The sequence below is a fragment of the Brienomyrus brachyistius genome, chromosome 9 (assembly GCF_023856365.1).
Source record: "Brienomyrus brachyistius isolate T26 chromosome 9, BBRACH_0.4, whole genome shotgun sequence".
Classification (NCBI taxonomy): Eukaryota; Metazoa; Chordata; class Actinopteri; order Osteoglossiformes; family Mormyridae; genus Brienomyrus; species Brienomyrus brachyistius.
Genome location: NC_064541.1, coordinates 13,696,125 through 13,710,845, shown reverse-complemented (window position 1 = coordinate 13,710,845; position 14,721 = coordinate 13,696,125). Strand labels below are relative to the sequence as shown.

The 14,721-nt window shown below is 47.6% G+C and overlaps 1 long non-coding RNA gene across 1 annotated transcript in view; it reads right to left on the bottom strand.

Moving 5' to 3' along the window:
- The window catches only part of LOC125749049 (uncharacterized), a 34,048-nt gene extending 25,502 nt beyond the window's left edge, over window positions 1–8,546 (bottom strand). The window contains exon 1 of the long non-coding RNA XR_007399733.1: window positions 8,066–8,546. This is a non-coding gene — a long non-coding RNA (uncharacterized LOC125749049). The remainder of the gene's footprint in view (window positions 1–8,065) is intronic.
- Between the last annotated feature and the right edge of the window lie 6,175 nt (window positions 8,547–14,721).

The window sequence follows — 14,721 nt, the reverse complement described above, 5'->3', positions numbered from 1 at the left end:
TTTATGATATTATTTAAATAAAAGTGTCCTTGAATGGCTAAAGAAGACCATCTCACCGCAGTACTTCTTGCACAGCTGGTAATGTGCAGGCATATCAGGACATTAGATGTGACTTCTGTGAACTGAAGAAGGTCCAGCACTATCAGAGGTCAGCCTCCAGACATTTCCAGATGCTCTAAAGCAGAGTTTCCTGATCCGGTAACCGGGGAGCCACAGACAGTCCAGATTTTTGTGACTGCCTGGCAGGGGACTTGGAGGGAGCAAAAACATGGACTGACTGTGGGTCCCTGGGGGCCAGACTGGAAAACATTGCTGTACAGCATCAGTCTTCAACAGATGGGTTTGTGGGACCTTTTTCAGTGGGAATAAAATACACAAACTACCAGCTGAACCAGAAATTAGCTGCTGCTGGACTGAGGCACTAGCGTGGCTGGGCGAGGTTGAATGGTGTGGGCAGGACGTTCATCTATGGAGAGGCTCCTCGCAAATTTACCCAAGATGAGGTCGCAGCACTTTTCTGTGACGTACTACCGAGAGCCGCCTGTTCACATGACCCTCAGAGGCGCCTGCTGGACCAGAACTACTTGGTCTAAGAAAAAAAAAGGACTTGAGTCCTTTGCCCAGGTCTAATGAGCTTACAGGAACATGCAATTCCATCCAGCTTCCGTCAAGCACAGCTCCTCCAGTCATTTCGGCGGCAAAAGTCTACATCACAAGTCTCCATATATGACAGAGCATCAAAGGTGGGAAGTTTGTTAAAGTGTTCATGGTTTCCTCTGCGTAAGACCTGACTATTTGTAGCAACTTCCTTGTATCCCAGAGAGATTTAGAAGCAAGCTAAGTAGTCCGAATTCCTGAAGGAGCCTTATAAACACCGGCTCCCGATCAACATGAAATGAAAGGTCGCCCCTGGGGGGCGGTCCTCATGAACGAGCTCCTCCAGGGCCCCGGCCTGAGGCCCACCAGCCAAGGTCAAAGGTTAACCAGGGTGGCACAGCTGTTGGTAATGGTCAACCTTTCGTCCCATTAAAAGGAGCCGCTTACGGTGCCCAGCTGAAGGAAACAGCTGTGACATTTTTCTTTCTACAGTCATCTGCAGACTTTTGGACTTAAGTGTCTCCTACGGTGCCTCGAGACTTAACTCTCTCCATGGGCCATTCACAGAATCCACAGGGCTACATACTTTACTGAATGGAACCTCAACACATCCCCTGAAACTGAACCATTAACCACAACGCCATCTTCTGACCTAGTAAGAAAGACCAGTGTGGTGAGATCAAGTACCTGAATGAACCCCACAGAATCACTCCGCTTGGCACACTTGGGATGAGACCAGCCGGGGATTACAAGTGAGGGTTCAGGCAGGTGGATCGAGATGTGAGACCACCCCCCGTGGACCTGGTGGGGAGGTCCTCAGTTCACACTGTTATCCTGCCATTTCTACAGAAGCCGGAGAGGCGGGAATTCCTATTCAACCATTCTGACAGAAGAACTTGTTCCCCTAATTAACTAAAATTAACAGATGAACAGTACCAGCTGCCAAACCAAATGGAAAAAAAAATACTGAAATTCTATTCTGCAAGTTATGGGTCAGCGGAGTATTTAATAACCACAATCCATTTTGGTTTCAACGAAATTTAAGAGTCCATACAGTATGGATTAAGGAGATTAGTACAGTTTATTGTTGGAAATCAAGGGCTTGGCTGGTAGAAAAAAAAATCGTCCTACAAAGAGAGCGTGCGACAGCAATTACCACATCTACAGGCCGGGCCTGGAGAAGCCAGACTTTCCAGTGAGCTCCTTCAGCCACACCAAGATACTCATTTTATGGGGAATTGCAGATTGGAATTTAGAATTTGGTGATCAGTGATCATTGTTGACACAACACAGCACACAACAATGAAATGTGTCCTCTGCATTTAACCCACATGTGACATTGCAGGGGGCAACTAATTCAGCCCGGGGAGCAGCGCTTGGGGGGTACCTTGCTCAGGGTACTTCAGTGATTCTTTCGGGATTCGAACCCGCAATCTTTCACTTACAAGTGCACTTCCCTAACCATTAAGACACCACAGCCCCCCACCATCGAACCCCACAGCAGTCGGTCTCTGGCACTGACTCGCACCAGAAGCTCCTGGCACGTTGCATGGAACACGGAGATGGCCAGGCATGGCACACGCTCCGCATATGAAGGGCTGCGACACGGGAAGCGCGCCGGCACGGGCCGCCCCGTCGCCAGATAAGCCCAGAATATCCCGCTGGCTTGACCTCTTGGGCTCCCTCATCTCACAGGCGCCGTGGAGACCAGCAGCAAGGCAACCAAGGAAGGGCCGGCCACATTCCCAATCACTGAATGGCAAACCAGAGCCTCGGAGATGGACAGCTAACGGCTAAAGCACCAGGGCCTCCCTGACGGATCATGAAATAGTGAGGCGTGAGGTCTTGGTGCGTTTCCATGCATCAGAAGACGGTGCAGAATTTCTGGCTCAACGTGGAAATGCCACAGTTATGCTTACAATGAAAAGCGGCACCAAGCAGGCGCTGGGTTCCTCTCCAGGGCGGTAACAGCTTGGCATTTGCAAAGCACGCCAAAGGAAAGTTTCATCTTTAAAAAAATAACCATAACCCACATTTGCGTAATCTCCTTTGTACTCAGAAGTATCTGTTCAACTACATTCTCAGTAATGTTGCCTTGGGCTGAGGTTTCAAATATTTGAAAGTCTGCTTAAACCAGAGGCACTTCCATTCAGCTGGACTGCAACCATTGGAAAATTAATCATCTCAGGCAAACAAGTGCGAGGGGAGAGCGGACAGGAAGAAGCGCAGTGCAGAGCAGCGATTACCCGGAATGCCGAGCAGCGGCTCCGAGAGCACAGGCGGCCAAACACGGAAAATTCAACATTCCTCCAGCTCTATTCATTCCGAAACTTCTGACCTCACAAGGAAAAGACCTACTGACACCCTTTCCCCTCAGCCATCATCGCTCAGACCCACGCTCGTAGGGGGGGGGAGGAATCCTTTTTCCACACAGGTGGCACAGGTGCTTCTGTCAGGATCATTACTCAAAGAGCCCCCAGCCCACTGCACACAAAAGCAGCCAGTCAGCCGCTCAACAGTCCGGGGAGGGCCGCGCCACCATAATTTCATTGGCACAGATGATGTTTGAAAAACAACCCCCCCCCCAATGCTAAAACATAAAAACGCAGATTTAATATTGACCCATTTGGAAACACGTGTTCGCTCCACAGGTGTCCGTGGCCAGTACAGTGAATAACGAATCAACGCTAATGTAGCATTAGCACAATGCTAAAACACTCCTGCAGAAAATGTGGTGTGGGCCAGTAACCCAGTACTCATTCGAGTACTCACACAGAAGGGCGCACCAGTAACCCAGTACTCATTGGAGTACTCACACAGAAGGGCGCACCAGTAACCCAGTACTCATTCGAGTACTCACACAGAAGGGCGCACCAGTAACCCAGTACTCATTGGAGTACTCACACAGAAGGGCGCACCAGTAACCCAGTACTCATTCGAGTACTCACACAGAAGGGCGCACCAGTAACCCAGTACTCATTCGAGTACTCACACAGAAGGGCGCACCAGTAACCCAGTACTCATTCGAGTACTCACACAGAAGGGCGCACCAGTAACCCAGTACTCATTCGAGTACTCACACAGAAGGGCGCACCAGTAACCCAGTACTCATTCGAGTACTCACACAGAAGGGCGCACCAGTAACCCAGTACTCATTCGAGTACTCACACAGAAGGGCGCACCAGTAGGCAGTGACACTGGCATCACCATCACTTATGTCTCGCCCTTCTGGTACATTTAATGAGATCTTACAAGCAGTAACGCCAAGTAACACTTTGTCATGATCCTGACTTCAGTGACGGCCGTGTTAACTAGTTAATATTTACACCCTCCAGCAAGGAGCAAAAATGTGGACTGTCTGGCAGGGAGCGAAAAAAAGTGGACAGACTGGGGCGCCCGAGGACCAGGACGAGAAACACTGTTGTTCACCTCCAGGCATCTCTGTTCTCCATCCAGGCCCGTCGGTTAAATGTCTTGGATCCCGATCCCCACCCCCCCCCCACCCCCACCCCCCCACAAAAAAAAACTATCAAGCTGCCTTCTAGCTGGACAGAGCAATGAATACAACCACAGGACACAATGAACTCAAGCAAAAGACACACACACACACACACACACACACGAGGGGCTGCTCAGTTCTGAGCCGAGTTAAAAAATAATCACACACCTAATTACCTTCCCAGAAACTTACAAAAACTGATCACTTAGCAAATGTGCCAAGTACGATTTTATTCAATTATGCGACAAATAAATGTATTTAATGGTATTAATTGCAAAACATGAGTCTCTGTATTGAATGACATCCGATCCAACAGCCTGCCAACAGATAGAAAAGATCTGCAAGGGAAGGTGGAAAAAGGAGAAAATTATTTCAGATTTAACAGAGAACTGAAGAAGCTGAAGAACATGCCTGCTCCACCAGAGCCACGTTGATTTGAGGAAAAACTCTCACATTCGGCACAAGTTCAATGTGGAGTATTTAGGCCATTATGGCAGACGCGACCTGAACAGCTGGCTAAAAATACGTCACAGGAGTTTGTTTCACATGTGACGGAGAGGAAATGCCATTTCCCAGAAGCAGAGCCTTCAAATGAAAACATGCATGAGGCATCTTCCGCCCCGGACAGTTCAGGTCCAGAAAGTAAAAATCCAGACCAGGATTTTGACCAAGAACTTGAACATAAAGAGTTAGAGTCACAGAGGACTAAACTGGTTGGTTGAAACAAAATCATGGTCTGGATTTTTATTTTCTGGACCAGAACTATCCACTGCTCAGGGACCTAAGATGAAATGGCCGACAAAAGGTCCAACTGCCGGTGCCGTGAAGTGCTGCTTATCTGCAGGCCGAACCCCCCCCCCCCCCCCCCCCCAACGGCAGGCGATGACCCACTTCGCCGCAACACTATACCTGATGTGATCGAAAGACCCGCTGTGCTCGGTGCCTGGACTGCTATTGAGCAGCGCCCCTGCTTTAGACACCAAGGCGCGGCAAACGACCCGCCAATCGTCACAGAAACCGCAAGGTCCGGTTTCAAGAGCAGCGACATCCTGCAGGGGATTATCCCCAAAATACAAAACAAAACAGGCCAAGCTCACTTCCCAAACATTCCCACAGACATACACACACAGAGAAATGAGTTCAGCACACATTCAGGAAGTGGCAGCAGTAAACATGCATAAATCCCTCGAATATCCATTCACGGCAAGACGGCCATTTATTTACGATTGCATCGCTGGTGAAAGGAGAGGCGTGCTGAGGTTTGAGGAAACCCAGAGAGAGAGAGAGAGAGAGTCATGGCAAAGGGGATGGCCATCGGGGGAGAGCCGGACCGAGGTCAATAATGACCCCCTCAGACAGAACAGGTAGCATAATCCGCATTATAAAAGGGTGCGTACAGATATAAAAGTTGACTATTAACTGACAGGACAGAAGAGCATGAAGTGTAGGTGTGAATAAAGGTTGCTAACGTTTCCATTACATCACACCCTCTGATGTGCTCGATAGAGAGAGTAAGAGCAAGATTTCACAAATCAATCATTCTGCCTAAAATGCAGAAGCTGATCGTTTCCAGAAAGGTGCACAATCACTCGCCTAACATCAAACTGAACAAGAAACCGGTGGCCGAGCTGGAATTATAACCGCACTCTCTCCCGCTGGTTACACTGCGCGTACATTTCTGACCTGGGGGAGACCCCGCACACACACCCCGAGCACAGCCACGTTCCTTAAGGCTACATTTCCATGACATTGTCTGAAAGAGCACCCTGACACTGGGTGGGACCTCAAATCCAAGCCTGCTCATAGGACAACGAGGCCCGTCATTCAAATTCCAGGTCCTGGTCCCTCCCCCCGTAACCTGCACTCAGGGTCGGCCAGCCGGCCGGCCTCATTAAAAACAGCAGGCCACTGTAGCAGCCCCCATCTCCAGAGTGCGGCGCTGCGAGGTCGGACCCAGTCACGGGACAGCGGGGGACAAAGGCGTTCCTGTACTGCGGGCCGGCAGGTGCCAGTGGAAACCCAATTCGCAGTGCGTGGCACGGCCTCCGGGCGGCGCACAAAATAGTGGTATTGTTGGAGGCCGAGCGGCTCTCACTTTGTAGGGTGGAAGCACATCTGCTGTGCGAGGCGTAGGAAAGAACACGGACGGAAGTGCCACACTGGGCAGGAGACCCCCCCCCAGCAGAGAACCTGCAACCAGGCAGAATGGGGACAACCCCCAAACATAGGACCTGTGACTGGGCCCAGACCAGAGGGCCCAGAACCATGCAGAGAGCCCCCCCTCCAAAAAAAGGACCTATTACTCCTGCCCCCTCCCAACCAGGAGCGCCTATAACCAGCAGTACTAGCCAATATAAGCCACATGAGCATGTCCCCAAAAGCAGTGGCACATGGGCCGATCACACCCCGCACACGTTAAAGGGTTAAACATTATCACCAGCGGCACTTAAATGCACAGGTTTACCCAAGCTGAAGCACAGGGGCCTCCAATAAATAGGGGCCTAAACAAACCTTCTTTAATAAAATTTTATGACAACTTTTCCCGTCACCAATCAAATAGTAAGGGACGGTTCAGAGACTTCAGTTAGGGTTAGGTTAGGGTTAGGGGAGCCTGACCACGCTGACGTGAAATCTCCTTTGCAGCTGTGTAGATACATTATTTTTATGCAAAACCTTCTGTTAAATAATGCCACTGACGTGTGTGAATTTCAAACTACCAAGTTTTAAATTTACACTGTTCGTATAGTTTTATAGAACTACAACCAACAAACAGCCACCTGGCATGTTGGGGTGTTACCTGTCAATCAAGTTTGTTTACATTTGTGCTGCCCAAACCTCATAAACTGGAGGTATTCGATAAAGTCAGACAGCAGCCGTAAGGAAAACGCCACGAAGCAGGATGAAAGGTGAGAGGCGAGTCGGATCCCTGACCTCACAACTCGCAGCCCATTAGATGTAATTACATCTTCAGGCCGATTCTCTGGGGCATACAGACCCCCCACCACAGCGCTGCCCTGGACGGGACACCACCTGGGCCCCCAGAGCAGCCTGCAGGTGACTCCCAGGTGTGAGAGGTGAGTTACCACACAGGGATCACATGCCGGCCACAAGCTAACTACTCCACTCACAGCCATTAACGATCACTATCAGATCCAGAGCCAAGCACACCAAGTCTAAGGAACTTTGTCTACACACAGAGCACCTTTTACTCATGCACTGTCTCACACACACAGAGCACTCTTTTATATCTATCTATCTATCTATCCATCCATCTATCTATCACACACACACAAACAGAGCACTTTCTCTCACACACACAGAAAATTCTTTCCTCTCTCCCTCTCACACAGAGCACTCCTTCCTATTTCTCTCTCTCTCTCACACACACACACACAGCACTCTTTCTTTCCTCTCTCTCCCTCTCTGTCACACACACACACAGAACATTCTTTCCTCTCTCCCTCTCACACAGAGCACTCTTTCCTATTTCTCTCTCTCACACACACAGAGCACTTTCTTTCCCCCCTCTCTCTCTCTGTCTCTCTCTCTCTCCCTCATACACACACACACACACACACACACACACACACACACACACACACACACACAAAGAGCACTCTTTCTTTCTTCAATCTCTCATACACACACACACAGCACTCTTTACTCGCATGCACACACAAAACACTCGTCGTTCACAAACAGCGGGTGGAACAAACCCGCAGACAGTCAGGAAACTCAATCAAACTACCAGATCTTAACTTTAGTTGCGCCGTAGCAGTAAAGGCGGGTAAAAAGGGTCCGGACCTGGCGCGGCATCGCGACACCCCCTCCCGTGGACCCCCCTGACCCGCCAGCGATCACCTTCAAACGCGATATTATTAACAGCGGGGATCCGGAGGAAGAAGGGCTGTACGGGGATGCCGCAGATCAAGCGCTCCGCCGGCACGTCGGGCACGATACGCTACGTACCTGGGGGGAGGCGGCGCTCCTAAATGTCCCCCACACCGGTAATTTCACACAGATCCCCGGGGGTCCCTCCTCCCCGAAAAGAGACCCGCTTCAATTCTTTGTCAGTCCCGTCAGATGAGCCCGAAGGCGCCCATAGGCATGCGGAGTAGCGGGCCGGGGAAGCGAAGCGCTGACGGGGATGGGGGTGGCTGGCCCCTCGCTCGCTGCAGTACGATCTCCGGGATCCAAGCCAAGGGAGCTCGGCCACACGGAACGGGCGAAAACGGAGATTATGTCATGCCGCCGAACGGCGTCCTCTACGCGGCGAATGAAGGGCGGACAGTCCGCGACTCGGGGCTCCGGCTGTCTGTGCTACGCTACCCGTCCGATGGAGCGAACTGCAGCTCCGCGCTGCTCGGCGTCTAGCGCTGACTGCAGGGCTCCGAAGCGGCGGCACCGAGCGCCCTCCCCCTGCAGCCCGGACCCGGAAGGAGAACCGCGTCACCGTGCCGGCGTGGCTGGGCTGCACCCGGGACGGTGCCTTAAAACGGCGCGGGGCAGCTTCTTACCCCGATGTGGTTCTGGTTTCTGCATTTACTGTAATTTTTCATACATCTTGATGCGCTTTAAAGATGCCGCTTAATATACCAGGAAACTGCTGATATGTACTTCGCAAACCACATCCGTTTAACCATGTGCTCATATTTCAGTGTATTGGCACGCAGGGAAATTAGGCGTCGTTATACAATATGTATTATTAAAGAGTTATTAAATAATTGATTGTTAAATGAATACGGATTATGAATACAATATCGCGTCGATGAAAATAAAAGTTCGCTTCAGAGACCCCTAGGAGTTAGTTGATATAAAGAACAATATATTAGATACAATGGAAAAAGATCTCAGTCGCAACTACAACCGCTATGCGGGGGGCACAGGGGGATGACGTCAGGCCCCCTTGGGGGTCTCAGCTGGGCCTGGAGATGCGAGTCCACGCCGGGGAGGATGGTTCACCTCCAGCACGCGCCTGGCTGATTAATTAATGCGTGATGGGGGAACAGCCCCTCAGCTCATTAAAACTCCACCATGTTCAGGTTTGCATTGCGCTAAAACGCTTTTTAATAAGCTGTCCCAGAGTCTGTTTACATCTGTTTTGTTTTGTTTTTTTTTAATCAAATGAGATGTCTCCTGTGGTCTCTCACCATATCCCCTCTAACTTGTGACTGTTCAAGCCGCTCTGTCATCTTTAATCGCTTCATTTGTCATTATAATTAGGCTTTGGCTTGAGGAACTGACGCTAACTTGTTTTTGCTACATAATTACCAAGTAAATGATTGTGCTATTTACTGTGTAAATCAATGGGCGTCACTTTACCCATAAGACCTCTGGTGTGGTACCCCATGAAGGGGTGGGGTGGACATGGGGCTGCGAAGGTCGAGAACAGGAGCTGCATTGCTTTCTTCATTTTCTTGTGCCACTGCAGTTCTACTTGGGTTAAGTAATCTTGGTTGTTGTTGTGTAGTTTTTGAGTTTTGTTCAAAACCACAAAGCTCCCTTTAGTGTGATGTATGAATAATGCTGTTACTCAGAGGCAATTCTAGGATTTGACCCTGGGGGGCTCAGCATTCAAGGAGAATGTGGGACGTACTAGGAATAAGTACATCGAAATCCTCACAAGACCACAATGCTCAATTCTTTCTGTTTACCTCGTATAGAAGATTGTATAAAGACTGGTGCTAGAGACTTTGGGTCAAACCAACAATCACAAAATGAAGGGGGAATCGGAGTTTGCTGAATGTTCACTGCTCTGCTGCGTCTTCCGAGTTGTTCTCGCTCAAAAGAGATTAGAAAATACAAGAGGTTTCAGTGGGTTTGAGAGAGAATGACATAAGTTTTAAGAGGGGTTGAGAGGAAAAATGGGGCCTGAAGCCTCCCTAAATTGGGTGTAGAACTGCCCAATCTGATGATGATTATGATGATTATCTTAAACAAGGCGCTCCTCATATAAAGAGTGGATGACACCATTTCTTTTCTGACCACAGTTAATCTAAAACGTCTTTCCTCAGGAAGAAACTGTGGCTTGATGCCACTAAAAGCATCCAGTCCCAGGAAATGTTGCAACTAAAAGAATCCAAATTCAGGTCCAGAAAGCAAAAATCCAGACCAAGCTTTTGTTTCAACCAGCCCATTGTGTATAAAGAGTGTAAGTCACAAAGTACAGGGGCGGCACAGTATTGCAGTTGTTGACACTCCAGTTTTACATGTCTGGGGCTCGGGTTCGAACCTCTGCCATGGCTCTGAGTGTCAGTTTGCATGTTCTCTCTATGTCGTTGTTGGGTTTCCTCTGGTTACTCTAGTTTCCCCCCACAGTCCAAAAACATGCTGTTGGGGAAAGCGCCCGGCGTTTCCACCCCAACTCCACACTACACTTTGAATTACGAGACAACACACTTTAAAGTTTTACTTGCGCAAGGGTACCCACACTCTCTGTAATGCGAGCTACAGCAGAATGTGTAACAAAGGGTGGTTCCCCTTGGCTCCTTTATTTATAGTCAGTGGGAGGCATAAGAGTCACGCAGAATAGGGAGGTGAGAACAAGAACAGTTTTTTACTTAAGTGTGCAGCTGTTGAGCACATACTCAGGGTACGTGCAAGCTAAATACTATTATTAATATAATCTAGATCATGTGGATAGAAGACAACAAAATAATGTATATACGTATTTACGCTCATAGCTAATCATACAGGAATGATAACAAAATGATTAATAACAGTTTCTTCAACCTAACACATGCTGAGGCTGATTGGAGTTACCAAGTTGCCCATAGGTGTTCATGTGTGAGTAGATGGTGTGTGAGTATAGCCCTGCAGTGGGTTTGGCGCCCCAAACTGGTTTGTTCCCTGTCTTGCACTGGTAGCTTCTGGGATAGGTTCTGGACCCCCCGCAACCCTGCATAGGATTAGTGGTTTCAGAAAATGGATGGCGTCACAGAACTCAACTGGATGGTTCAAACAAGATCTTGGTCTGGATTTTTACTTTCTGGACCTGAATTTTCCACCCCGGTGATTTTAAAGGATTCATTCACAATTCGCCATTTTCGATGCCTCCTCTCAGGATCCTACGAGGGCTCTAGTTTTGTCTCTCTGGCCAGCGGTGAGGTGATCAGATTCTCAGGTTTGCCGTTCAGTCAGGCCACACTTACGGTTCCCTTGGGTCTGTCCTCGCAGTCCAGTCGGATTCCTCCTGGGCACTTAAATGAACTTCTGACTTTGACCCAGCACTGGAACAGAAGGGGCACTTAACCATCAAACCACATTAGTCAGAGCTATAGAGAGTACATGCGGAACAGAGGAAGGCTTGGGTTACCCATGGGTAATACCTGGGCCCATTTCCGAAGAATACAACATGGAAGATAGAATCTTGCACTTTAATAGTCTTTCTCTGTATGAAATGAATGGGATCAGATATCATAGATCTCTGAGCAAGAAGGAAAACTAACAAAGGGGTCAGTATCAAGCCCGTCTTCTGAAGCTGAAGTGAACAGAGACATTATCTTTGTCTTTCTCCACAATGCGGCATCTCAACTACTTTGGAAATATACCAATTGACTCTTTGTTCTCACAAATTATTCCTGAACACAATGATTCCAACCCCAGCGAATACAGCTGTCAGTCTTCCAAAAATTTAACTTTTTTTTTGTTCTGCAGCTACATGACATTCCAACTTTCAAAATTATTCGTTTAAAATACTGACAGCATAGTTGTCATCCTACTGGATAGAGTAAGGAATGACTAACCCAAAAGTAGGGTGATGAGTCTTTCTAATTCACGTTAATGCCTGGAGTTTATCCCAGTTTAAGAACTTTGTCAATATTGACTGGGAGACCACAGAGGGGGGAGTGAAACCCCCCCAACTGTGAAAAACAGCATGACTGCAGCACACCATGGTAAAGAAGGGTCTCCTTTACCTGACAGGAACGATCGACTGGGACCTTTATTACTATACCTGCAAAGTGGATGATGGCTGATTCGGGAGGCCAACAAAAGGGTGGGGGGGGGGGGGATGCCCAAATCTGCTGACAAAAAGCCTCCCACCACTAGTGGAGCTATAGGCAGTGCAGTTGCCCTGGGGCCCAACAAAATGGGGGACCCACGGAGGGCCGATGAGCCCCTCTGCAGGGAAGATCAGGAGGCTATTGATCTATTAGTTTAAATTACAGAAGCACAGTTCATTGTATTATGAACTAGCAGACAGGTATATACATGGCTGATAAATTGGTCTCGCTCAGTGTCCAGTTTTTAATTTTAAGGCTATAAAAATTCATATTACATACCTTAAGGATATTTCACAAAGACACATTGTACCTCTGTAACATTTAACTGTTAAGGGTCAGAGACTTACTTTATGTGCCTGGACACGTGTCCAGAAATGAGGAGTCGCCCCCCCAAAAAAAATCCTGCAGTGGGACCCATTATAAGAAGCTTACGCCACTGCTTCAGAAGAAGAGAACGTGAAATCACTTCTAAATCCACAAAAGATTTCTGATTTGGGACGGGAGAATGAGGTGGCTCTGAGCTCTGCAGCCAAAATCAGTTCTTAGTGTAGCTCGATTGTATCTAAAGGGACCCAGCAAGTGCAGTACCCAGTGCTGAGTTTTGTCAGCTGTGCCATGAATTATGCACAGTGTCGGGCGTGTGTCCCTGCCAGCCAGACCTGGGCTTACTAAGGTGCCAAGGGGCACAGAGCACCCTCAGATTAATAATGTGCACCGTTAGCCAATCAGCTCAGGACTCTGACATCGTTGCAGGTAGCGACATGAGAAACGAGGGGATGGGGGGCGTGTACCTCCCGATATTTAATTTGGCTTCATTCGTCCCCCCAAAACATAGATCTTTGCATTTAAATTGTTAAGTTGTGCCCCCCCCCCCACCCCCCAATATCAAACTTTCTCCTACTCCCTCCTTTGAACGTTGTAGTCCAGTGAAAAGGCATCCTCTCCCACGCAACTGGAAGAAAAGTCGCCATTAGTCCGCTTTTATTCCAGCGCTCGCCACTCGCAGGTGGTTCGCTGCTCTACCTGATGGTGAGAAGCTGCCTTACGTTTCACTCCACAGTGAGTCGCTATGACCAGATGCTTTCGTGAAAATGGCTACAGAGATTTTTTGTTGTGATAATTATGTCGTCTCCTTATCTGCTGCTGATGTACTTGAAAAAGCACGTGAGCAGAAAGTATAACTCATCAATTTACTTTGGTGCCTATTAAGCACACAAGAAAGAATGAATTGCTTAAGAAAATCTCACACACACAGACACACTCACACACAGACACACACTCACGTATGTACGTATGCATACTGTGAAGCAGATTGTCCGTACGCCTCCAGAGCTTTGCAAATTAATTGCCTCTGAGGCTCTTGGGCAGGAATGCTGCTTACTGTTAATTAGTCATCCTTCGTAGGCATGGAGAGAAATGGCAACGGCTTTTGTGAAAGTCATTAAACCAAAACTCCTGTACCTGTCTGGCAAGACACAGAGTAAAACTGCGGTTGCACACATAAGTAATATTGGAGATAATCATACACTCACTCACATAAATGCGGTGTCTATATTATATGTGCAAATGTACAGTTGTATGCAAAAGTCTTAGTAAGTCAAAACAAAATTCAGCTTAAATTATGTAGAATTATGATTTGATGTCTGTAGAGGTGTGTCAACTTAGCAATTTAAAAAGCTGTCCTCAGGTCACCCTTGCATATTACCATGAAATATGTATGTGTTGAACTGAAATATGTATGTGTTGTTAATTAGCTAATTCAATCAATTAATTATATGAGCTGTTGATAAAATTTATAAAATGTAACAAATGCATAGAAGGGCTGAGGTCCCGTCAAGATGCCCTTCTTGTAACCATACAACAATGTATCAGTAACAGTTTGGAGAACAAAAGAAATTCTTAGTTCTTTTATTTTGCATTTCTACTTATTTGTATATATTGTAATGTTTGCCAGCAAATGTACACTTGTGCGCATATAAATAGTTCTGAACACTGTGCTCCTCGGCTGCTGAGACTTTTGCACGGGTCTGTATGTCTTTATCCACTAAAATAGAGAAAATTGAAGGGTGGGTCTGGCAGTGCCTATGACACGACTGCACACACCGTTATATACCTCCTTATGTTCCCTGACTCTTCTTACGTTGCACTTCTGAATGTTCAATAGTCTTACTAGGTTCTTGCTCGGTTAGAAGTTATTTTGTAGCTCTTCCTCCAATCCTGCTCACGCTGTACCTGCAAATTCACTGGAAGCTCAGCCTAGCTGCACTGACACCTAATCGACTGCTTCTCAGCATGAAAATTCAAAATGTGCTATTTGTCTCAGTCCTACGTCGTTTTTGACAGAAGCATTTGCTAAATATATAAAATGTGATGTAAAATGTGTAGCACAACATACATTGTGTAGCTTAACCCCAGTTTTAACCTCTACACAGTTGGATATTCTTAGAACAAACTATAAATAGTTATAGCTTTCTTGGAGTACACACATACAATGGTCAGCCTCTGGTCCTACGCCTTCATAGATATATAATATATAATATACATAGATATTTAACCTTCCAATTTAGTCATTGCCCTAAACTTACCAAGAAATTTCGGAAATAGTTACAGTATGTGTCTGAT